Genomic DNA, 27,737 nt, shown 5'->3' with positions numbered 1-27,737 from the left:
GGGGTTCTAATCTCATGACTAAAGTGGTATGTAGCTCACAGTGGGGCTGCAGGGCTGGGGTTCTAATCTCATGACTAAAGTGGTATGTAGCTCACAGTGGAGCTGCAGGGCTGGGGTTCTAATCTCATGACTAAATTGGTATGTAGCTCACAGTGGGGCTGCATTGCTGGGGTTCTAATCTCATGACTAAAGTGGTATGTAGCTCACAGTGGGGCTGCATTGCTGGGGTTCTAATCTCATGACTAAAATGGTATATAGCTCACAGTGGGGCTGCATTGCTGGGGTTCTAATCTCATGACTAAAGTGGTATGTAGCTCACAGTGGGGCTGCAGGGCTGGGGTTTTAATCTCATGACTAAAGTGGTATGTAGCTCACAGTGGGGCTGCATTGCTGGGGTTCTAATCTCATGACTAAAGTGGTATGTAGCTCACAGTGGGGCTGTATGGCTGGGGTTCTAATCTCATGACTAAAGTGGTATGTAGCTCACAGTGGGGCTGCATTGCTGGGGTTCTAATCTCATGACTAAAGTGGTATGTAGCTCACAGTGGGGCTGCAGGGCTAGGGTTCTAATCTCATGAATAAAGTGGTATGTAGCTCACAGTGGGGCTGCATTGCTGGGGTTCTAATCTCATGACTAAAGTGGTATGTAGCTCACAGTGGAGCTGCAGGGCTGGGGTTCTAATCTCATGACTAAAGCGGTATGTAGCTCACAGTGGGGCTGCATTGCTGGGGTTCTAATCTCATGACTAAAGTGGTATGTAGCTCACAGTGGGGCTGCAAGGCTGGGGTTCTAATCTCATGACTAAAGTGGTAGGTAGCTCACAGTGGAGCTGCAGGGCTGGGGTTCTAATCGCATGACTAAAGTGGTATGTAGCGCACAGTGGAGCTGCAGGGCTGGGGTTCTAATCTCATGACTAAAGTGGTATGTAGCTCACAGTGGGGCTGCAGGGCTGGGGTTCTAATCTCATGACTAAAGTGGTATGTAGCTCACAGTGGGGCTGCAAGGCTGGGGTTCTAATCTCATGACTAAAGTGGTATGTAGCTCACAGTGGAGCTGCAGGGCTGGGGTTCTAATCGCATGACTAAAGTGGTATGTAGCGCACAGTGGGGCTGCATTGCTAGGGTTCTAATCTCATGACTAAAGTGGTATGTAGCTCACAGTGGGGCTGTATGGCTGGGGTTCTGATCTCATGACTAAAGTGGTATGTAGCTCACAGTGGGGCTGTATGGCTTGGGTTCTGATCTCATGACTAAAGTGGTATGTAGCTCACTGTGGGGCTGCATGGCTGGGGTTCTGATCTCATGACAGTGGGGCTGCAGGGTCAACAGTCTAATCTGAAGATTAATACGTTACCCAGCTTACAGTAGGGCTGCAGGTCCAGGGGGCTGATTTTATAACTGATCTAGGTCTATGGGTAAAATAGGGGCTGCAGGGGGCTCAGGTCTAATCACTGCTTCACCTACACAAACTCCCCCTCCAAGCCATCCAATATGTTTACAGAGGACAAATGAAAACCTACATTAAATGCATTAAAGTTGTAAGGACATATAAAATTATCATGTTGAAGACTTATTTTATTAATATGGTTATTCACGCACCTGCAAATATTGCAGCTTTGAATAGCACAAATGACTTGATGACCAAAAACATTTATTGAGTTATTTAAAAAGAGTCAAAATGAAAGTTTCCTGATTCAGCTAAAGCATGAAATAAAAAAGGACAACTTTCCAATATACTTCCATTATCAAACCATGCATATTCTTTTTATATGCACACTTTCTGCAGCTCCTACTGATCATGTGCAAAAGTGAATAGTATATACAGATGCATTTTGTGGTTGGCTGATGGCTGTCACATGATACAGGTAAAGAAAACAATTGGATTAACATTGAAATTTGCCAGAAAATATTCTACTGATTATTTCAAATTCAAAGTAAGTTCTATTTTATTGTCTTTCTATTGTGTATTTGTCAGTTATTCAACTCGAATGTATTTAGTGGCCATTTAGGTACTCAGCACACAGTACTTTCAATATGTTGTATTAATAAGAAATTATAATAATAATAATTATTATTATTATATGCACCAACTAATTATATCCTGCTGATAAATAGGTTCACTTATTATCCACTCTAGAAAAATGTTACATTATAACAATATACAGACAGTTTTACTTGTTTTGTATAGTATTTTTAATGCCATAAACTAAGATACAAACTATGTTAATTGTAACAGGAAAGATAACATTTTAATGAATGATGTTCTGAAAAACAGAATCATCTTTAAATCATGCCTTTTAAGGGTATCATTATATTTTGGCTTTTCATCACTTGGCTGTCTTGAATTGAAAATAATTTATATCTGTCTGGCTGTCTGCAATTGAAAACTGTCTAAATTATCCCAGCAGCATAAAGAGTTAACCCCTTGGCTGGCAGACATGGTGTTAATGTAGCCTTCCTACATTCTAGGAATGTAATGTTTCCATACCTAAGACCCCATGACAAAATATCCCCGGAGCAGCCCAGGTCACAGAGTCTGGAAGCTTTTGTGAATTATCCTTCTGTGACCGGTTAAAATCAAGTATATGGCAATAACTAGCAATAAAAACAACTGCTGCCTATAGGTTTTCCCTTGTATGAAACAGTCTGTTTTTCATGTGCATCTGTGCACATCTCGCAGGGAACACTGTGTTCTTGCTAGCGGTCTCCTTTCCTGCAGCACAGCAGGCACCTTGCCAAAGTCTCTCTGCTGCCTTATTCACTGGCGGGTAGCCTTGGTTCTTAGACATTCTATTTTTCATTCTTATATTAAAGTCCCCAGTGCAAAGCAAATTTACATTAGGTCTTCCTGATTAAAACAATCTAAACATCTCTGCTCGCTTCTGCATCTATGTTTTATCCTTATAACATTTTCTATTGTCTTAAAGGAACTCTGAAAGCATTTTAAGTATTTATCATATATCCTTTGTTGTGGTCACATATTTGTGCTGTATAATATGGACATGGATATTATAAAGTACAACTGTATGTTAATATTTACCCTTAAAGGGACATTAAACCCAAAATGTCATGATGCAGGTAGAGAATACAATTTTAAACAACATTCCAATTTACTTCTATTATCTAATTTGCTTCATTCTTTAGATATCCTTTGTTGAAGATATAGCAATGCACATGGGTGAGCCAATCACATGAAGCATCTATGTGCAGCAACCAATCAGCAGCTACTGATGCTATCTATATATGCTTTTCAGCAAAGGATATCAAGAGAATGAAGCAAATTAGATGATAGAAGTAAATTAGAAAGTTGTTTAAAATCACATGCTCTTCCCGAATCATGAAAGAAAAAATGTGGGTTTCATGTCCCTTTAAGTGCCATAAAATAAATTTGTTTTGTTTGCTGCAGCAAAAAGAGGTTCTTTTTAAAATGTTTACTCTTTTATATATGTTCCTGTGCTGAAGAAAATCAATTTTTTTGTGCCCAAAAGTCACTATCCACCAATAATGTTATGAGTGTTATTCTGTGTGAATGTGTAATTTGTCCTTAGGTATGTATTTTCTATTTCTTTCTACTTTACACCCCTCCCCCCCCCCAAAAAAAAAAATATGTATATATACATACATCCACATTCAGAAACGGGTGTCTGATCCTTATATATAGCCCACACATCAGGGTGCTGGAATGTGTTACAAAACCCAGCAAATAAAGAATCTACTCTTTAAATCCGTTATAAACTTTACTTGTTTGACGTTTCAGGGAAAACAATCAGAAGAAGGGAATTTTCCCAAAAACATTATGGGCTGCATTACAATTGGAATGCAAAAATGTTAGCGCTATTGTGCAATAACATTGCTTGAGCACAATCAATTTTGCCTAAATTTTTTGCCCTCTTATTACAAGTCAAAATGTATTTTTTATTGAACAACAGTTTTGCGTGCACTAACATCTGCATCCAAAAAGATTTCCAGCTTTCAAATAATAAGTAAAAGAACCTTTATTCACTTATACAGGGTCCATAATGTAGCAACAACAACGTTTCAAAGCAGCAATTGTTTCTTAGTCATGGACATGACTAAGAACCAATTGCTGGTTGAAATGTTGTTGTTGCTACATTATGGACCCTGTATAAGTAAATAAAGGTTCTTTTACTTATTATTTAAAGGCTGGAAATCTTTTTGAATTTGAAATATGATGCTGGGATCTGGTGAGAGGTGCTGACTTCCCTTGAGAACATTTGCACTAACATCTGCATGTCAGATAGCACTAGGGTTGCCAGTAGTACTCCATAAAAACACTGCACAATATGTCTGTGACTTGGCACAATGGTCTGTAGGGTCACACAATGCCCCCACCCACCAAAGCTCTAGCTTATACCCCACTCTTGATCCTACCATTTATATTTCTCACAACTAGGCAGTCATTTTATCCTTTGGCTGACAGTAACATACAAATCAATAATTTTACCACTCTGGTTACCAGTAACACATGTAAACAGTAGATATTTGATGACCTTGATGAACCACAACAAATCTGCTCAAGTAGTGGAATTGTTCATTTAGTTCTGTGCTATACTATTTCAATAAAACACCTCATACAGTGTACTCTCCACTAATATTGGCACCCTTGGTAAATATGAGCAAAGAAGGCTCTAAAAAACTGTCTTCATTGTTTAACCTTTTGATCTTTTGTTAAAAAAAAACACAAAATACTCTGCTCTCATGGATATCAGACAATTGCAAACACAACACAGGTTTATCCAAAAAATCTTTGTTAAATATATGTGTGGCCCAATTATTGACACCCCTATGAATTCATATGAGAAAAATATATTTGAAGTATATTCCCATTGATAATTTACATTTCTTAGTACACTTGGGTGACTAGGAACAGGAAATTGTTCAACCATGATTCCCTGTTTCTCAGGGGTATACATTTGAGGTAAAAAATAGGCCACACATATGCCAAATTCCCTTAGTCATTCATCACAATGGGTAAAGACCAAGGAATATAGCTGTGATGTGTGGCAAAAGATTGTTGAGCTTCACAAAATTTTAAGTGGCTATAAGAAAATACCAAAAACATTGAAAATGCCCATTTCCACCATCAGGGCAATAATTAAGAAGTTCCAGTCAATTGGAAATGTTATAAATCAACCTTGAAGAAAACGTGTGTCTATATTGTCTCAACGCACTGTGAAGAGGATGATTCGAGTGGTCAAAATATCACTAAGGATAATAGGTGGAGAATTGCAGAAGTTAGTTGCGTCTAGGGGTCAGAAAGTCTCAAAAATTACAATCTGATGTCACCTACATCACCACAAGTTGTTTGGAAGGGTTTTAAAAAGTCTCTACTCTCATCCAAAAACAAACTCAAGCAACTTCAGTTTGCCAGACACTACTGGAACTTCAAATAGAATCGAGTTCTATGGTCAGATGAATCCAAAATAGAGCTTTTTGGTAATAAACACCAGAGGGGGAAATGTAGCCATATGGAAAAGTACCTTATGCCACAGTTAAATATGGAGGTGGCTCTTTAATGTTTTGGGACTGTGTTTCTGCCAGAGGACCTTGACATTTTGTTAGGATTATAGGATAGATGACATTGTGGACCCTATCAAATATCAACAGATATTAAATGAACACCTGACTGCCTCTTCCAATAAGCTTAAAATGGGCTGTGGTTGGATCTACCAGCTGGACAACTATCCAAAACATACATTAAAATCAACACAAACATGGTTTACTGACCACAAAATTAAGGTCCTGCCATGACCATCCCAGTCCCCTGACGTGAACCCCATAGAAAACCTGTGGGGTAAACTGAAGAGGAGAGTTCCCCAGCATAAACCTCAAATTTTGAAGGATCTAGAGAGATTCTGTATGGAGGAATGTTCTCAGATCCCTATACATGTATTCTACAACCTCATCAGGCATTAAAGGTGAAGACTTTTCTTCTTCTTAACATAGATAAGGTTGAAAAAAGACTGAAGTCCATTGAGTTCAACCTATACAAATCTAAAATACTTACAAAAAGCTCCAGTTATGCTTAAATAACCCCACTAAAAGGTGACCAATTTAATACTAGCAATCATATCCATGAATTTTGTTTATATACAGACATGCATCTAGGGTATTGGCATTCACTACCTACTTTGGTAATGAGTTCCATAATTTTATTGCTCGTACAGTGAAAAAACGTTTCCGTTGCAGGAGATTAAATCTCCTTTCCTCCAACCTTAAATTGTGACCTCTTGTCAGAAACAATTTTCTTGGAATAAACAGGGCTTCTGCCATCTCTGTATGTGGGCCTTGAATATATTTATATAAAGTAATCATGTCACCTCTCAAGCACCTTTTTTCTAAAGAAAACAGATCCAGTTTGGCTAGCCTGTCCTCATAGGTTAAATTCTCAAATCCCCTTATTAGCTTTGTGGCCCTTCTCTGAACTGCAATATCTTTTTTTGCGATCGGTCCCCAGAACTGCACTCCATTCTCAAGGTGAGGTCTTACCAGGGCTTTATATAATGACAGAATTATGCTTTCCTCCATTGAATCAATGCCTCATTTAATACATGCTAGTATCTTATTAGCCTTTGAAGCCGCTGCCCTGCATTGTGCACCCATCTATAGCTTGTTATATATTACTACTCCCAAATCCCTTTCCTCCTCTGTTTGTTTTGTCCCATTTAAAAAATACGTTGCCTGCTTATTTTTACTTCCAAAATGTAGAACCTTGCATTTTTCCCTATTAAATCTAATTTTCCATTTACTTGCCCATACTTCTAATTTTTGCAGATCCCTTTGTAATGAAAGTTCATCCTGTTCTGACCTAATGACCTTACTTAACTTATCAGAAACTATAGTTAATGTAAGGAGCACCTAAGAATAAAAGGCCGGGTCAATAAAAAGTGCAAGTGCAGTCCAACAGGGATATATACATAAAATATTTAATAACAAGTATGTAAAAACATATATATTAAAACATATAGTTCATGGATCCATGATACAATAAAAACAATGGTTAAAACCAAATGTACATAAGATGACAAAGGTATATAAAATTATATAGAAATGACCGCTATATAATACAGAGCTCAAATAATGGTATAGAGGAATACAGATACTGTGTATACAAGGTGACAATGTGTATAATGTGTATAAGGGTTCACTGAGGTCCCTAGGGATCCTAGTGGTTTTAACCATTGGTTAACATTTGGTTTTAACCATTGTTTTTATTGTATCATGGATCCATGAACTATATGTTTTAATATATATGTTTTTACATACTTGTTATTAAATATTTTATGTATATATCTCTGTTGGACTGCACTTGCACTTTTTATTGACCTGGCCTTTTTTCTTAGGCGCTCCTTACATTAACTATAGTTTCTGATAGATTTTTATGGGTAACTAGGGACCCATTTGTTTTAGGAGCTTAAGGTCTTTCCGAGTTAGCGCCGTTAGATAAATATTGTGACCTTACTTAACTTAGTATCATCTGCAAAAATAGAAATGTCGCTATTTAATCCTTGCTCCAAGTTATTTATAAAAATATTAAAAAGAACATGGCCCAGTACTGATTCCTGGGGGACTCCACTGATTACCTTTGTCCAATTTGAATATGATCCATTTACTACTACTCTTTGCTCCCTATCTTTTATCCAGTTATTTATCCATGCGCTAACATTTTCAGCTATTCCCAGTCCCTTAATTTTGTGCATTAATCTCTCATGTGGCACTGTATCAAATGCCTTTGCAAAATCTAAGTATATCACATCAACTGATTACCCTTTATCTATATTTTTACTTACTTCCTCGTAGAATCTAATTAGATTAGTTTGACATGATCTATTTCTCCTAAAACCATTAGATTAGAACTCATAATCTTGTTTACACGAATATGCTCATCAATATAATCCTTTATAATCCCTTCAAATATCTTCCCCACTATTGATGTCAGACTAACTGGTCTATAGATTCCTGGATCATCCCTGCTTCCCTTTTTGAAGAGTGGCACCACATCAGCTTTACGCCAATCCTGGGGTACCATGCCTGAGGATAATGAGTCTTGAAAAATTAAGAGTAGAGGTTTGTCTATAACAGTGCTAAGTTCCCTTAACACCCTTGGGTGTATTCCATCTGGGCCTGGAGATTTATTTACCTTAATATTATCCAGTTTTTTTCCCTATATCCTTTAAACATAACCCAGTTAATGGTGTGGACTGGCATGTTCTATTTTGTTCCAAAGTATCATCCAATGGTTCCTCTCTTGTGTATACTGAAGAAAATGGTTTAGTACCTAAGCCTTCTCCCTGTCATTATTTATCATGTAGTTCTTAGATTTTTTGCTATTTATGTACTTAAAGAACCTTTTAGGATTAGACTTAGAATCCTTTGCAATTAATTTTTTATTTAAAATTTTGGCTAATTTGATTGCTTTTTTGCATGCATTGTTACATTCCTCATAAATATTGTATGTTGATTCTGTACTATTTAAATGCCCTACATTTTTTCCTGATTTCTCTTAACACATTTTTATTTAGCCACAATGGCTTTGATTTTTTATTTTTATAACCATAAGGTATTTGTTGATATGTATATTTATTTAATAAAGTTTAAAATATTATCCATTTATCCTCTGTATTTTTATTAGAGAATACATTGTCCCAATTTATATTATTTAATGGATTTCCTTAAATCGTTGAATTTTGCTTTCTTGAAATGAAAAGTCTTAGTTAAACCTTTAAGACACTGCATATGAAAAGAGATTTCAAATGTGACCATGTTATGATCACTGTTACCCAAATGTTCTTTGACTTCTATGTTTGATATTATATCTGTATTGTTTGATAGCACTAAATCCAATATAGCTTTACTCCTAGTTGGCTCCTCTATTAACTGTGACAAGAAGTTATCCCTGAGAACATTTAAAACATCTATCCCCCTTATCTGAATTACTAGTTTCATTGGCCCAGTTTATATCAGGGTAGTTAAAATCTCCCATAATTACAGCACTGTTATTAGCAGCCTTACCTATTTGGATAAGTAGTTGAGTTTCCTCTGGGTCACTAATGTTGGGGGCTTGTAGCATGTTCCTAGTAATATTTTTTTAGGATTATCCCCCCCACTCTTTATTTCAACCCACATGGTCTCTGCATTGTAACTTGTATCATAAATATCTTCCCTTATTGTAGGTTTAAGGTTAGGTTTAATATACATGCAGACTACTCCACCCCTTTTTTTTATTCCTGTCCCTCCTAAATAAAGTTTACCCCTCTAAGTTAACTGCCCAGTCATGTGAATCATCCCACCAAGTTTCAGTTATACTGATAACATCATAGTCCTCTTCTGCAACTAAGAGCTCCAGCTCCCCCATTTTACCTGCCATGCTTCTTGCATTTGTTGTCATTCATTTAATGTTCATGTGTTTTCTGCTGCTACTTGGTGTGCTTTCCTCTATACTTTCTAATGTGACATTTCTTAAGTCATTAAAATGAAAGAAAGAAAAAGACGAAGCATAATGTGGCACACTTGCAGGGGAGAGAGTCCACAAGGTGGTGTGTGTGTGGAATGAGGTGTTTAAAACATAACTTTTATTGTGGTACACTATGGTGGACTCAACCACCACTAAAATTAAATGCTAAAAAAGGGGTTAAAAAACCCTAGTAGGTTACACTAGCTCCTCTCGCAACAACAGTCGGTGCAGTGATCAGTTTGCACCGGTTGAAGTCACACTTGAATCAATTAATCTGCTCACTAAACAAAAGTCAGCCAACACATCCCCAAATTTCTCAATTATTTGATTATATCCATAAATAAACTATGTGAGGTGTGCTGCTGTCAGTATAAAAATGGGGTAGCACAATTGTAACTACTACCCGCTATTGCCATAACAAAGGGAGGTCATTTAGATGTATGTGCAGTTTGCTAATATTATTGATCCCACTATTGTCTATATTTAAAACATACGGGGAGTACCAGATAAGGGACCCACTTTATAGGTGAGTGGATCTAAGCAAAACCACTAAATATCTAAAGCCCCACTGACTAGAAGGGGACTCGCCGGTATAGATGAAAAAATAGCACAGTTAACAGGGAAATCCTTATATCAACTTCAGACCAAAAGTGAGGCCAAAAGACCAACAATTAAAGAGAGTGATTATTACCTATAAAGTAGCGAATCTGGTCTAAAGTCATAAGGTTAAACACTATGGATTATACAATGGCGTAGTTACACCCATATTCCCATTTCCATACAAAAATTTAAGCTAGTTTGGAGCGAAAGGAGCAGTGTGAATGCCTGACGCGCGTTTTGCAACTGCTTTTTCAGAGGCATCCGGCCATTCTACTACATAAATGCTAGAGCACTATTGGATGACAACCAACTATGTGGGGATATTAGTATTGTTGGGCACTTGGGGTTATCTTCCAATAACTGGGTTCACACATCCGGTAACATAGATCCTCCGTGATTTCACTACGCCTTATCCATTCAGGAGTAGTTATCAGCATTAGTCACCATAACACATTATATGTGATTCCAATAGTGAATTCTGGCTATTACATAATAGCTAGTTTTTCCCTACTATATCCTTTTACCGGAGGGGACTATGATACTTAATATGCTATATTGTTAGCATCTCTTACCTGTACGACACGCTGTCCAATCCGCTCTATCCGTAGTTTTAACTGTGTGTTGTGTGTGTGTGACAATTTTAATACATTTAACCAATAAAAGTTATATTTTAATTCATTTTCTCACCACTATCTGACCCATTTCTTGTCATTTAAGGAATTGACATAAGTTCTCTGTGATTACTAATATACATTGGGATTCACCCACCTCTTAGGACTCAGGAGTGCTATAAGTGTATACTTGTTGTGGAGGTTCTCCTATTCTCCCCAATGTCAGTCAAATTCAGTCTTTGTTATACACAGCACCAGCCCTAGAACTCAAGTTATTAATACTTAAGTATCCTTCTATTGGGCAGTAGTTCCTATTTATCTTAAATGTAGTGCCATTGGACCTCCTTTTCTCTTTTTGCCAAATAATATTGCTTGTCCTACAGTTAAAGAGTCCGTTAATTTTTTTGATTCCCTTTGGGAATATAGGGATCTCTGTTATATTACTCATATAAGGACAGAATTTTCAAGCGCCACATGGATAAGTACCAGTCAGACCATCTTTCCTACGGTTTGTTTTTTTTATAAAGTGGTTCTTCATTACTCTGTCTCTAATGGTCGGAGCTTTCCACCAACTTATTGCTATTTTAGGGCCTATGCTTCTTGCCATGTCTTCATCTGTCTGCAGTATGTGTACATGTTTGTTCAGAATTGCACTTATTTCTTTGTAAGCTCCATTAAAAGTGCACACAAATCTGACCCTTGTATCTTTTGATTGTTTTGGTTTGGGCACTAGTTAATTATTCCTATCCAAGTGTAACGCTTTGTGGTAAGCTTTTTTAAGGATGCTGTTTGGGTAGCCTCTCTCCCTCAATCTTACTTTTAATTCTTTGGCCTCCTCTTTAAAGTAGTCAACTTCGAACAATTTTGGCGTATTCTGAGGAATTCCCCATAGGGGATTGCCCTCTTTGTAGAGGGGTGGAGTGCACTTTGAAAGGACAGTATAGAATTTGTGGCAGTCTCTCTTCTATAGAGACAAGATTGTACTTTTCCAAATAAATCTCTGGATATAGTTAAAGTGAAGGTAAACTAAAACGGTCTGCTACAAATAAATTAATATATCATGCAAAATAAATAGTATGTTCATTCATCAAAACTTCAATATTTCAATATTACCTTAGATAGCATATATATTTCGCACCGATTCTGCTATCCTAAAATCAACCCGTAATATTATTATTTTTTGATCGTGATCGTTGTTTAGACAGCCAATTGATTCTTTGGCCGTTAGGCGGCCGTCAATTGACGTAATCAGGGGATGTTTAATTCTGCGCATGCCCAACTTTTTGTAGTTCGTACTTGCAAAGCGAGCGCGTCCACGTTTAGCGCATGCGCATTAACCTGTTCAGTTGTCAAGCATAGTTCCAAGTGCGATGACCGCGATTAACGCATGCGCAATGGTGACAGAGAATTTACAATGTGCATGAGCGGTTCTTAGACGCTCAATGTGCACGAGCTTAGTTGACACGTATAGAGCGGGTGGGACCGCTCTATACGTCACAGTATCAGAAACCCGGAAATGCTGAATGGGAGGAGAATCGGATGGCAACAATAAGAAAAATGTAGGTAGATAAATACTGACAAAAATAATTTTATTGAATAAAAAAAACATAGCGACTGGATTGGACATTGTAAAAGGATTCTACATATGAATTTTTAATGACAAAACTTTACCTTCACTTTAAATCAAGAAAGGTAACTTGTGTGTAGCTAATTTCATAAGTCAATTTGAGATTTAGATTGTTACAATTCAGTTCATTTCTTAAGTCATCCCTTCCTTGAGATATAAAGGGAGTGACATATTCACATCTCTCTGTTCTATTGAGTTCTAACTGACCCTCCCCCCCTTTGCCTAGTTTAAAAGGTTCTCTAAAGATGCTACCATCCTTTCCCCCAACACACCTGCACCCATGTCATACAGGTGCAATCCATCCTTACTGTACAAATTGTACCCAAGTGAAAAGTCAGCCCAGTGCTCTAAAAAGTCAGACCCCTCATTTTTACACCATGTTTTTAACCATGAATTAACAGACATTAGCTCCTTCTGCCTTACTGAGTTAGCACACGGCACCGGTAATATCTCAGAAAATATTACTTTGGAGGTCCTTGGCAAAGTATTGACTAAAAGGTGCCAATAATTGTGCCACACGTATATTTAACAGATATATATTTATTTTTTATTAACCTGTGCTGTATGTGCAATTGTTTAATATCCATGAGAGCAGAGTATTTTTGTGTATTTTTTTTTATTAACAATCCTTTGTTTTCTAAGTATTAAACGGACATGAAACTCAAAACTTTTCTTTCATTATTCAGATATAGAATACAGTTTTGAAAAAATGTTCCAATTTACTTCCGTTACCAAATTTGCTTTGTTCACATGTTATTCTTAGTTGAACATGCCTGAAGCACTACATGGCAGGAAATAGTGCTGCCATCTAGTGCTCTCACTAATGTATAACATTAGTACTACATGACAGGAAATAGTGCTGCCATCTAGTGCTCTTGTTAATGTATAACATTAGTCCTACATGACAGGAAATAGTGCTGCCATCTAGTGCTCTTGCTAATGTATAACATTAGTACTACATGACAGGAAATAGTGCTGCCCTCTAGTGCTCTCACTAATGTATAACATTAGCACTACATGACAGGAAATAGTGCTGCTATCTAGTGCTCTTGTTAATGTATAACATTAGTACTACATGACAGGAAATAGTGCTGCCCTCTAGTGCTCTTGCTAATGTATAACATTAGTATTACATGACAGGAAATAGTGCTGCCATCTAGTGCTCTTGCTAATGTATAACATTAGTACTACATGAAAGGAAATAGTGCTGCCCTCTAGTGCTCTTGTTAATGTATAACATTAGTACTACATGACAGGAAATAGTGCTGCCATCTAGTGCTCTTGCTAATGTATAACATTAGTACTACATGACAGGAAATAGTGCTGCCATCTAGTGCTTTTGCTAATGTGTAACATTAGTACTACATGACAGGAAATAGTGCTGCCATCTAGTACTCTTGCTAATGTATAACATTAGTACTGCATGACAGGAAATAGTGCTGCCATCTAGTGCTCTTGCTAATGTATAACATTAGTATTACATGACAGGAAATAGTGCTGCCATCTAGTGCTCTTGCTAATGTATAACATTAGTACTACAGGACAGGAAATAGTGCTGCCATCTAGTGCTCTTGCTAATGTATAACATTAGTACTACATGACAGGAAATAGTGCTGCCATCTAGTGTTCTTGCTAATGTATAACATTAGTACTACATGACAGGAAATAGTGCTGCCATCTAGTGCTCCTGCTAATGTATAACATTAGTACAAGATGACAGGAAATAGTGCTGCCATCTAGTGCTCTTGCTAATGTATAACATTAGTACTACATGACAGGAAATAGTGCTGCCATCTAGTGCTCTTGCTAATGTATAACATTAGTACTACAGGACAGGAAATAGTGCTGCCATCTAGTGCTCTTGCTAATGTATAACATTAGTACTACATGACAGGAAATATAGCTGCCATCTAGTGTTCTTGCTAATGTATAACATTAGTACTACATGACAGGAAATAGTGCTGCCATCTAGTGCTCCTGCTAATGTATAACATTAGTACAAGATGACAGGAAATAGTGCTGCCATCTAGTGCTCTTGCTAATGTATAACATTAGTACTACATGACAGGAAATAGTGCTGCCATCTAGTGCTCTTGCTAATGTATAACATTAGTACTACATGACAGGAAATAATGCTGCCATCTAGTGCTCTTGCTAATGTATAACATTAGTACTACATGTCAGGAAATAGTGCTGCCATCTAGTGCTCTTGCTAATGTATAACATTAGTACTACATGTCAGGAAATAGTGCTGCCATCTAGTGCTCTTGCTAATGTATAACATTAGTACTACATGACAGGAAATAGTGCTGCGATCTAGTGCTCTTGCTAATGTATAACATTAGTACTACATGACAGGAAATAGTGCTGCCATCTAGTCGTCTTGCTAATGTATAACATTAGTACTACAGGACAGGAAATAGGGCTGCCCTCTAGTGCTCTTGTTAATGTATAACATTAGTACTACATGACAGGAAATAGTGCTGCCATCTAGTGCTCTTGCTAATGTATAACATTAGTACTACATGACAGGAAATAGTGCTGCCATCTAGTGGTCTTGCTAATGTATAACATTAGTACTACATGACAGGAAATAGTGCTGCCATCTAGTGCTCTTGCTAATGTATAACATTAGTACTACATGTCAGGAAATAGTGCTGCCATCTAGTGCTCTTGCTAATGTATAACATTAGTACTACATGACAGGAAATAGTGATGCCATCTAGTGCTCTTGCTAATGTATAACATTAGTACTACATGACAGGAAATAGTGCTGCCCTCTAGTGCTCTTGCTAATGTATAACATTAGTACTACATGACAGGAAATAATGCTGACATCTAGTGGTCTTGCTAATGTATAACATTAGTACTACATGACAGTAAATAGTGCTGCCATCTAGTGCTCTTGCTAATGTATAACATTAGTACTACATGACAGGAAATAGTGCTGCCATCTAGTGCTCTTGCTAATGTATAACATTAGTACTACATGACAGGAAATAGTGCTGCCATCTAGTGCTCTTGCTAATGAATAACATTAGTACTACATGACAGGAAATAGTGCTGCCATCTAGTGCTCTTGCTAATGTATAACATTGTTGCAAAACTGCTGCCATATAGTGCAGCAGACATGTGCACGCTCCTTGAATCAGCCAATAGAATGAGAGCTGCTTAAATCCAATTGGCTGATTTGAACAGCCAATAGGATTTTAGCAGCCCTAATTCCTCTTGGCTGATTCAAATTTTTCAGCCAATAGGAATGCAATGGTATCACCAGTATAAAAGGGGTACCTTGCATTTCAATCCTCAGTGTGCAGCAGAAGATCTCATGAAGAGGACCTCCACGTCGGATCGATGGACCTCCGTCTGGACCTCCGCGTTGGACCTTCGCCTGGACCTCCGCTCCTTCTCCACAGGGATGAAGAAGATGCCGGTCCCGCGATGGATGAAGAAGGAGCCGTCTGGATGAAGATGGAGCCGCGGGGATGAAGATCATTCAAGCGGGACTTCAGCTGGACTGTGAGTACCTAAAGAGGGGTTAGTGTTAGGTTTTTTTTGGGTGTTTTTTTTTTTAGATTAGGGGTTGGCAGTTCTTAAAAGAGCTGAATGCCCTTTTAAGGGTGATGCCCATACAAATGCCATTTTCAGAGCAATGGGTAGATAAGGTTTTTTTAGATTGTTTTTTTTATTTTGTGTGTTTGGAGGGGTTTGTAATGTTAGTGGGTCTTTGTATTTTTTGTTAGAAAAAGAGCTGATTTATTTAGGGCAATGCCCTACAAAAGGCCCTTTTAAGGGCTGTTGGTAGTTTATTATAGATTAGGTTTCTTTTATTTGGGGGTGTTTTTTTTTTTTTTAAAATGGGTATTAGAATATGAATAATTGCTAATATTTTTGATAATTTGTTTGTTATTTTGTGTAATGTTTTTTTCTTTTTGGGATGGGTTTTTTGTTTTTAGAATAGCCATTTTTTATTTTTAATGGGCAGCAAAAGGGCTGAATGCCTTTTTAAGGGCAATGCCCATACAAATGCTCTTTTCAGGGCAATGGGTAAATTAGGTTTTACTTTATTTTGTGGGTTTGGGGAGTGGAGGTTTGTATACTGTCAGGGGGTGTTTGTTTTTCTTTTGTAGGAAAAGAGCTGATTTCTTTAGGACAATGTCCTATAAAAGGCCCTAGTTTATTATAAATTAGTTTTTTTATTTTGGGGTGTTTTTTTGCTTTTTTTAAACAGGGTATTAGAATAGGAATAATTTTTATAATTTTGGATAATTTCGTTTGTTATTTTTTGTATTGTTTTTTTATTTTTTGTAATTTTAGTGTTTTTTATTTTTTGTAATGGTAGGTTTTAGTGTAAGGCAGTTTAGGTTTTATTTCACAGGTAAGTTTGTATTTATTTTAACTAGGTAGTTAGTAAATAGTTAATAACTATTTACTAACTAGTCTACCTAGTTAAAATAAATAAAAACTTACCTGTGAAATAAAAAGAAAACCTAAGCTAGCTACAATATAACTATTATTTATATTGTAGCTAGCTTAGGATTTATTTTACAGGTAAGTATGTATTTAGTTTTAAATAGGTATTATTAAGTTAATAATTGTAACTTTAATTTAGCTCTATTTTAATTATGTTAAAGGGACACTGTACCCAAATTTTTTCTTTTGCGATTCAGATAGAGCATGCAATTTTAAGCAACTTTCTAATTTACTTCTATAATTAATTTTTCTTCGTTCTCTTGATAACTTTATTTGAAAAAGAAGGCATCTAAGCTGAGGAGCCAGCAAATTTGTGGTTCAGAACCATGGACAGCAATTGTTTATTGGTGCTGCCCAATCAGCATGGACAACCCAGGTTGGTCACCAAAAATGGGCCGGCATCTAAACTTAAATTCTTGCTTTTCAAATAAACATACCAAGAGAATGAAGAAAATTTGATAATAAGAGTACATTAGAAAGTTGCTTCAAATTGCATGCTCTATCTGAATCACAAAAGAAATAATTTGGGTACAGTGTCCCTTTAAAGTTAGGGGGTGTTAGGGTTAGGGTTCAGTTTAGGGTTAGGTTTAGGGGTTAATTTAGGGGTTAATAGGTTTATCTAGTGGTAGTGATGTGGGAGGCCAGAGGTTTAGGGGTTAATAACTTTATTTAGTGGCTGCGATGTCGGCGAGCGACGGAAGAGGGGTTAATATATTTATTTTAGTCTGGGCGATGTTGGGGTGCGGGGGAATAGGGGTTAATAACTTTATTATAGTGGCGATGATGTCGGGGAGCAGCAGAATAGGGGTTAATAACTTTAATATAGTAATTGCCATGCGGGGAGGGCCTCGGTTTAGGGGTTAATAGGTAGTTTATGGGTGTTAGTGTACTTTGTAACACTTTGGTTATGAGTTTTATGTAACCGTTTTGTTGCGTAAAACTCATAACTACTGCTCTCAGATGGCGGTACGCGAGCTTTTTAGCCTCACAGCAAAACTAGTAATGCCAGCGCTATGGGAATCCCATGAAAAAACATAATTTTTCTTTGAGTGTGGGACTGACGTTGCATTACAGGCTAAAAGGCTTGAGGTACAGCTATACAGAAAAGACTCGTAATGGCTGCGTTGCTGTTTTAATGCTGAAATGACCATTCTTTCAGCGTTAAAACACAAATGCAAAACTTGTAATCTACCTGTATGTGAATTAGGAAATAAATTTGGGTTTTATGTCCCTTTAAGTGCAGATATAACTTAAATCCTTTATTTTCATACCATTTTCATTTGTTTTGTTATACAAAGTAGTAAGCAATAATCATTTACTTTAGGAGGCCTACTTAACAAGCCGTCAACTGTGCTGCATTCAACGGCACCAATACGCTCGCCTGACATCGCCTAACATCGCGGCCGCGGACCTGAATATGCTCTCCATATTTATATAAAAGCTGTAAAAAAGCTGTGCACCAAGTACGGGGCAATGAGCAGCGGACTGTTGTTAACTAACAGTCATCGATCTCGCTGCTATTCAGCTTTTTCCCAGCTTTATTTATATACTGTCACTAAACACCGCCACTATACTAAGCTGTTTAACCCCTATCCCGCCGCTCCCAGACCCCACTGCAACTAAATAAAGTTATTAACCCCTATTCCGCCGCTCCCAGACCCCACTGCAACTAAATAAAGTTATTAAACCCTATCCCGCCGCTCTCGGAACCCACCACAACTCTAATAAACGTATTAACCCCTATCCCGCCGCTCCCGGAGCCCACCGCAACTAACTAAATGTATTAACCCCTGGCCTCCCACATCACTACCACTTACTAAACCTATTAACCCCTAAACCGCCAGCCCCCCACATCGCCATAAACTAAATTAACCTATTAACCCCTAAACCTAACAACCCCTTAACTTTACATTAAATATTAACTCATCCCTATCTTATAATAAATTTAAACTTACCTTTAGATTTAAATTAAACTATATTAAACTAATAATTAACCTAACCTAACTGTTATACTAAAATTACATTAAACTATATTAAACTAATTATTAATCTACCCTAACTATTATACTAAAATTACATTAAACTATATTAAACTTGTATATACCCTAACTTGTTATAAAAAAGACAAAAGAAATTAATAAAAACTCTTTCAAAATAAACTATATTAAACTATTAATTAACCTACCCTAACTATTATACTAAAATTAAATTAAACTATATTAAACTAATAATTAATCTACCCTAACTGTTATACTAAAATTACATTAAACTACAAATTAAATTAAATAAATTATATAGTTAAAAACCTAACCCTACTCAAATAATTTAAATCTACTATTTAAAATTACAAAGTTACAAAAAACTAACAAATAAGTTACAAAAAATAACAAACACTAAGTTACAAAAAAAAAATAAACACTAAGTTACACAAAATAAAAAATAAATTATCAAATATTTAAACTAATTACACCTAATCTAAGAGTCCTATGAAAATAAAAAAGCCCTAGCCTACAATAAACTACCAATGGCCCTTAAAAGGGCCTTTTGTTGGGCATTGCCCCAAAGAAATCAGCTCTTTTACCTGTAAATAAAAATACAAATACCCCCCCAACAATAAAACCCACCACCCACACAACCAACCCCCCAAATAAAAACCTAATCTAAAAAACCTAAGCTCCCCATTGCCCTGAAAAGGGCATTTGTATGGGCATAGTCCTTAAAAGGGCATTTAGCTCTTTTTGCATGCCCAAACCCTAATCAAAAATTAAAACCCACCCAATAAACCCTTAAAAAACCTAACACTAACCCCCGAAGATCCACTTACCGTTTCTGAAGACCCGACATCCATTCTCAACGAAGCGGCAGAAGTCCTCATCAAAGCCGGCAGAAGACTTCATCCAAGCGGGCCAAAGTCTTCATTGAAGCCAGCAGAAGTCTTCATCCAAGCGGGCCGAAATCTTCATCCAAGCCGGCAAAAGTCTTCATCCAGATGGCATCTTCTATCTTCATCCATGTGGTGCGAAGCGGCTCCATCTTCAAGACATCTGGTGCGGAGCATCCTCTTCTTTCGACGTCTTCTTCCGAATGAAGGTTCCTTTAAATGACGTCATCCAAGATGGCGTCCCTTAGATTCCCATTGGCTGATAGATTTCTATCAGCCAATCAGAATTACGGTTGAAAAATCCTATTGGCTGTGGCAATCAGCCAATAGGATTGAGCTTTCATCCTATTGGCTGATTAGATCAGCCAATAGGATTGAGCTTGCATTCTATTGGCTGATCAGCAGCTACTGAGCCTATCTAGATATGCTTTTCAACAAAGAGTATCAAGAGAATGATAGATATTAGATAACAGAAGTAAATCGTGAAGTTGCTTAAAATTGCATGCTCTTTCTAAATCATGAAAGAAAAAAATTGGGTTTCATGTCCCTTTAAACCACACAAGAAAAGTTTCTTGTGGATTTGGGATTTGGAAAGTGTGGATTATTTATACTGATTATATACACAGATACAAATCTCCAAATTTGGAATTCTAGAATCTGAAATTATTCTGAAATCCAGATCTTTGCCCCATTAGTATATATTATACCTCACTTTACAGTGCTTCGCTAATACATTGCTTCGCTCATACAGTGCTATAGTCTGGCAAATTTTACTACAGTAAGTGTCACTATTTTACAGGTACAGTATTTTTTGAATACTAATGGAATACTTGCTGTGCTAGTGTTAAACTAAACGTAGCACTATTGCGCCCCTAATATATGTTAGTTCAAACATGTTTTCAAGTTTTTAAACACACTGGCAAGTTAAAAGAAAGCTAAAACTGCCTTGTTTCACTTTAAGGCAGTTTCACTTTACAGTGGGGCTCTGGTCCCTAACCCGCTGTATGAGCGGGGTATACCTGTATTTATAAAATTATAAAAAAAATAACCATTTTCCCTACCAGTAAGTCACAAACTTCTCTGCCTGCATCTTGGTTTGGTTTTGTGTTCTAATATGCAAGTGCTAGTCTATATTTATTAAAAACAACTATTACTTTCTTATTACAGTAGTGTTCTATCTCTCTGATGGTGCCTAAAGTATAACAATTTTTTTAATAAAACTGTCTTTAGGTTGCATGTATAAGCTGTATTATGACATGTAAGTATTGCCAAATTGGCATAAGATCTTTTTGTTTACATTTGGTCCCATCCACTCTCCGAGCTGACCCATTTACAGCTGCAAACATATGATATTCCAAAATCCAAACCTATTTATATTGAGAGCTGAGTTTCCATTAGTATAATATTGATCTATAAAAAAAACCTCTACAGAATATAATATATATATATATATATATATATATATATATACTGCATGGTCCAGGTCACTGAGTTTGCTGGTTCTAGACCTCAAACATTTGGGATTGTCACAAAGCTACATATCAATGCTGATTATGGTGATGTTGATAGGGACGTTATTTTATACTCCTTATTTGTGTGGTTTTCTATTTAAAGATCAATTTAGACACCAATTAAAGGGGCACTGTACTTAACATATTCTGTAATTCATATGACACAACATTTAAATGTTGAAATTTTGTGCCAAAAATATTTAGTAAAAGCTGTTCAAATTTTATTTTATTTTTGTAATTATGTACTTCACTAATGTGAATTGTCTGTCAGGTACCTTCTACTAATGCTCCTTGGTTGATAGGTACTTCCTGCTAATGCTTCTTGGTTGATAGGTACTTCCTGCTAATGCTTCTTGGTTGATAGGTACTTCCTGCTAATGCTCATTGATTGATAGGTACTTTCTGCTAATGCTCATTGATTGATAGGTACTTCCTGCTAATGCTCATTGGTTGATAGGTACTTCCTGCTAATGCTTATTGGTTGATAGGTACTTCCTGCTAATGCTCATTGATTGATAGGTACTTCCTGCTAATGCTTATTGGTTGATAGGTACTTCCTGCTAATGCTCATTGGTTGATAGTAGGGTTGCACCGATACCGATACTAGTATCGGTATCGGTGCCGATACCAAGCATTTGCATGAGTACTTGTACTCGTGCAAATGCACCGATACGTAAACTGATACCTCCATGTCCTACCCATACATCATCTTGTGGCGTTTTTCAAACTGCATGTTCCCATTTCATTTAAGTTGGAGTGGAAACTTAACTAAAACTTGTTCACTTCTGTTCTGCCAATACAAATTGCTGTTATTTGTATTATTGTACGTCAGAGCAGTGCTCCAAAAGCCGCTACTATACACCTCATTCAGGCAAACCCCTGAAGTACTGGGCAGTTAATAAACTGAGATTTCCAGCTCTGGCTAAAATGGCCCAAAAATATATTTCTGCCCCATGCAGTAGTGTGAAAAGTGAAAGACTGTTCAGCTTAGCGTCAAACGTCCTTACTGATAGCAGAAACAGAATTATAGCGGAACATGCAGAGATGCTTCTGTTCATTAAAAAGAACTTGCCACTAACTTTTAAAAAAATATTCAAATAGCTAGATTGCCTGTTATACTGCTAGTTCTCATCTTGAACAAGTATGTTCAAAACATACTGTACTCTCAGGACTGGGAATAAAAAGCAGCCCTGGAAAAATATGAAGACCATTCCTATTTTCTGTTGAGTCAGAAGAATTCAAATGCCCCATTTTTCTCAAAGGGGATTACTGGGACACTCCATTCCCAATATTTTTTCCAGAATTAAATGTCAGATTGATGTTATATAGGCACCATACAACCCAATAGCATCCAGTAATCACCCCTTTAAATTGTAGCTTTCCAGCCACAGCTGCTGCAGCTGTTATTTATTGTTGTCATTATTAATACATTTGATTGTAATATTTTTATTTTATTTATAAACATGTTCTGTGATCTTTGTGACAACAAATAAAACTTTTATTATTTCAAAATGTCTTTTGAGTTACAGTTCATAATTATAAAGAAGCTATCTTAATTCATTAGTCTGCATTGTGCTTGGAAAACTGTCATGATATTAAAAAAGAAGTATCGGTAATTGGTATCGGTGAGTATTTGAAAAAATTATCTGTACTTGTACTCGGTCTTAAAAAAATGGTATCGGTGCAACCCTAGTTGATAGGTACTTCCTGCTAATGCTCATTGATTAATAGGAACTCCCTGCTAATTATCCTTGGTTGCTAGGTACTTCCTGCTAATGTTCAGTGATTGATAGGTACTTTCTGATAATGCTCATTGATAGATAGGTACTTTCTGCTAATGCTCATTGATTGATAGGTACTTTCTGCTAATGCTACTTGGTTGATAGGTACTTCCTGCTAATGCTCATTGGTTGATAGGTACTTCCTGCTAATGCTCATTGATTGATAGGTACTTCCTGCTAATGCTCCTTGGTTGATAGGTACTTCCTGCTAATGCTCATTGGTTGATAGGTACTTCCTGCTAATGTTCATTGATTGATAGGTGCTTCCTGCTAATGCTCCTTGGTTGATAGGTACTTCCTGCTAATGCTCATTGGTTGATAGGTACTTCCTGCTAATGCTCATTGGTTGATAGGTACTTCCATCTAATGCTTATTGGTTGATAGGTACTTCCTGCTAATTTTGATGAATTGATAGTTACTTACTGCAAATGCTCATTGTTTGTTAGGTACTCCCTGCTAATGCTCATTGATTTATAGATACTTCCTGCTAATGCTCATTGACCAACACGGTTATATTATTACACTTTTTACCTCTGTGATTACCTTGTATCTAAGCCTCTGCAGACAGCCTCCTTATCTCAGTGCTTTTGACAGACTTGCATTTTAGTCAGTTAGTTCTAACTCATGAATAACTCCACCGGAGTGAGCACAATGGTATCTATATGGCACACGTGATCTAGCACTGTCTAGCTGTGAAAAGCTATAAAAATGCACTGAGATAAAGGCAGCCTGCAGGGGCTTAGAAACAGGCAGACATTTAGGTTTAAATGTTATAAAGTATATTATTATAACAATGATGGGTAGTAAAAGGTATTATCTATCTTTTTAAACAATAACATTTTTAGTGTAGACTGTCAATTTAAGGGGTACACAACTGATGTTGCTACATCACCTTAAGTTTAAATGTACAGTAAAGTCAAAATAAAACTTTTTAAAATGAGTTGGAAAGAGTGTGGAAATTTAATCAACTTTCCCTTTTACTTCTATTATTAATTTTGCCTATTTCTCTTGATATCGTTTGTCAAAGACTAATCCTCTGTGAGCTCAGGAGTGCTCGTGTCCCCTATACTTCTTTAGGCATATGACAGCATTTGTTGTCCTTCCGTATGTAACAGTGCTCCTGTCCCCTATACTTCTTTAGGCATATGACATAATTTGTTGTCCTTCCGTATGTAACAGTGCTCCTGTCCCCTATACTTCTTTAGGCATATGACAGCATTTGTTGTCCTTCCGTATGTAACAGTGCTCCTGTCCCCTATACGTCTTTAGGCATACATATGACAGCATTTGTTCTCCTTCCGTATGTAACATTGCTCCTGTCCCCTATACGTCTTTAGGCATACATATGACATAATTTGTTGTCCTTCCGTATGTAACAGTGCTCCTGTCCCCTATACTTCTTTAGGCATATGACATCATTTGTTCTCCTTCCGTATGTAACAGTGCTGTGTCCCCTATACTTCTTTAGGCATACATATGACATCATTTGTTCTCCTTCCGTATGTAACAGTGCTCCTGTCCCCTACACTTCTTTAGGCATATGACATAATTTGTTCTCCTTCCGTATGTAACAGTGCTGTGTCCCCTATACTTCTTTAGGCATACATATGACATCATTTGTTGTCCTTCCGTATGTAACAGTGCTGTGTCCCCTATACTTCTTTAGGCATACATATGACAGCATTTGTTGTCCTTCCGTATGTAACAGTGCTGTGTCCCCTATACTTCTTTAGGCATACATATGACAGCATTTGTTGTCCTTCCGTATGTAACAGTGCTCCTGCCCCTATACTTCTTTAGGCATACATATGACAGCATTTGTTGTCCTTCCGTATGTAACAGTGCTCCTGTCCCCTACACTTCTTTAGGCATACATATGACAGCATTTGTTGTCCTTCCGTATATAACAGTGCTTTGTCCCCTATACTTCTTTAGGCATACATATGACATCATTTGTTGTCCTTCCGTATGTAACAGTGCTCCTGTCCCCTATACTTCTTTAGGCATATGACAGCATTTGTTGTCCTTCTGTATGTAACAGTGCTGTGTCCCCTATACTTCTTTAGGCATATGACAGCATTTGTTGTCCTTCCGTATGTAACAGTGCTGTGTCCCCTATACTTCTTTAGGGAAACATATGAAATTATTTGTTGTCCTTCCGTATGTAACAGTGCTCCTGTCCCCTATACTTCTTTAGGCATACATATGACATCATTTGTTGTCCTTCCGTATGTAACAGTGCTTTGTCCCCTATACTTCTTTAGGCATACATATGACAGCATTTGTTGTCCTTCTGTATGTAACAGTGCTTTGTCCCCTATACTTCTTTAGGCATACATATGACATCATTTGTTCTCCTTCCGTATGTAACAGTGCTGTGTCCCCTATACGTCTTTAGGCATACATATGACAGCATTTGTTGTCCTTCTGTATGTAACAGTGCTTTGTCCCCTATACGTCTCTAGGCATACATATGACAGCATTTGTTGTCCTTCTGTATGTAACAGTGCTCGTGTCCCCTATACTTCTTTAGGCATACATATGACAGCATTTGTTGTCCTTCCGTATGTAACAGTGCTGTGTCCCCTATACGTCTTTAGGCATATGACATCATTTGTTGTCCTACTGTATGTAACAGTGCTGTGTCCCCTATACGTCTTTAGGCATACATATGACAGCATTTGTTGTCCTTCCGTATGTAACAGTGCTATTTCCCCTATACGTCTTTAGGCATATGACAGCATTTGTTGTCCTTCTGTATGTAACAGTGCTGTGTCCCCTATACGTCTTTAGGCATACATATGACAGCATTTGTTGTCCTTCTGTATGTAACAGTGCTGTGTCCCCTATACGTCTTTAGGCATACATATGACAGCATTTGTTGTCCTTCTGTATGTAACAGTGCTGTGTCCCCTATACTTCTTTAGGCATACATATGACAGCATTTGTTGTCCTTCTGTATGTAACAGTGCTGTGTCCCCTATACTTCTTTAGGCATATGACAGCATTTGTTGTCCTTCCGTATGTAACAGTGCTGTGTCCCCTATACTTCTTTAAGCATACATATGATGTCATTTGTTGTCCTTCTGTATGTAACAGTGCTTTGTCCCCTATACTTCTTTAGGCATACATATGACATCATTTGTTGTCCTTCCGTATGTAACAGTGCTGTGTCCCCTATACTTCTTTAGGCATACATATGACATCATTTGTTGTCCTTCCGTATGTAACAGTGCTGTGTCCCCTACACTTCTTTAGGCATACATATGACAGCATTTATTGTCCTTCCGTATGTAACAGTGCTCCTGTCCCCTACACTTCTTTAGGCATACATATGACAGCATTTATTGTCCTTCCGTATGTAACAGTGCTTTGTCCCCCATACGTCTTTAGGCATACATATGACATCATTTGTTGTCCTTCCGTATGTAACAGTGCTATTTTACCTATACTTCTTTAGGCATAGATATGACAGCATTTGTTGTCCTTCCGTATGTAATAGTGCTGTGTCCCCTATACTTCTTTAGGCATATGACAGCATTTGTTGTCCGTCCGTATGTAACAGTGCTGTGTCCCCTATACATCTTTAGGCATATGACAACATTTGTTGTCCTTCCGTATGTAACAGTGCTCCTGTCCCCTATACTTCTTTAGGCATACATATGACAGCATTTGTTGTCCTTCCGTATGTAACAGTGCTGTGTCCCCTATACGTCTTTAGGCATACATATGACAGCATTTGTTGTCCTTCCGTATGTAACAGTGCTTTGTCCCCTATACGTCTTTAGGCATACATATGACATCATTTGTTGTCCTTCCGTATGTAACAGTGCTTTGTCCCCTATACTTCTTTAGGCATACATATGACATCATTTGTTCTCCTTCCGTATGTAACAGTGCTGTGTCCCCTATACGTCTTTAGGCATACATATGACAGCATTTGTTGTCCTTCCGTATGTAACAGTGCTTTGTCCCCTATACGTCTTTAGGCATACATATGACATCATTTGTTGTCCTTCCGTATGTAACAGTGCTGTGTCCCCTATACGTCTTTAGGCATACATATGACATCATTTGTTGTCCTTCCATATGTAACAGTGCTTTGTCCCCTATACGTCTTTAGGCATACCTATGACATCATTTGTTGTCCTTCCGTATGTAACAGTGCTCCTGTCCCCTATACGTCTTTAGGCATACATATGACAGCATTTGTTGTCCTTCCGTATGTAACAGTGCTCCTGTCCCCTATACGTCTTTAGGCATACATATGACATTATTTGTTGTCCTTCCGTATGTAACAGTTGCTTTGTCCCCCTATACTTCTTTAGGCATACATATGACATTATTTGTTGTCCTTCCGTATGTAACAGTGCTGTGTCCCCTATACGTCTTTAGGCATACATATGACAGCATTTGTTGTCCTTCTGTATGTAACAGTGCTGTGTCCCCTACAATTCTTTAGGCATGCATATGACAGCATTTGTTGTCCTTCCGTATGTAACAGTGCTTTGTCCCCTATACTTCTTTAGGCATACATATGACATCATTTGTTCTCCTTCCGTATGTAACAGTGCTGTGTCCCCTATACTTCTTTTAGGCATATGACAGCATTTGTTGTCCTTCCATATGTACAGTGCTCTGTCCCCTATACATCTTTAGGCATACATATGACATCATTTGTTGTCCTTCCGTATGTAACAGTGCTGTGTCCCCTATACGTCTTTAGGCATACATATGACAGCATTTGTTGTCCTTCCGTATGTAACAGTGCTTTGTCC

Source organism: Bombina bombina, chromosome 4, assembly GCF_027579735.1.
Source record: "Bombina bombina isolate aBomBom1 chromosome 4, aBomBom1.pri, whole genome shotgun sequence".
NCBI lineage: Eukaryota > Metazoa > Chordata > Amphibia > Anura > Bombinatoridae > Bombina > Bombina bombina.
This window is presented reverse-complemented; position numbering follows the sequence as displayed.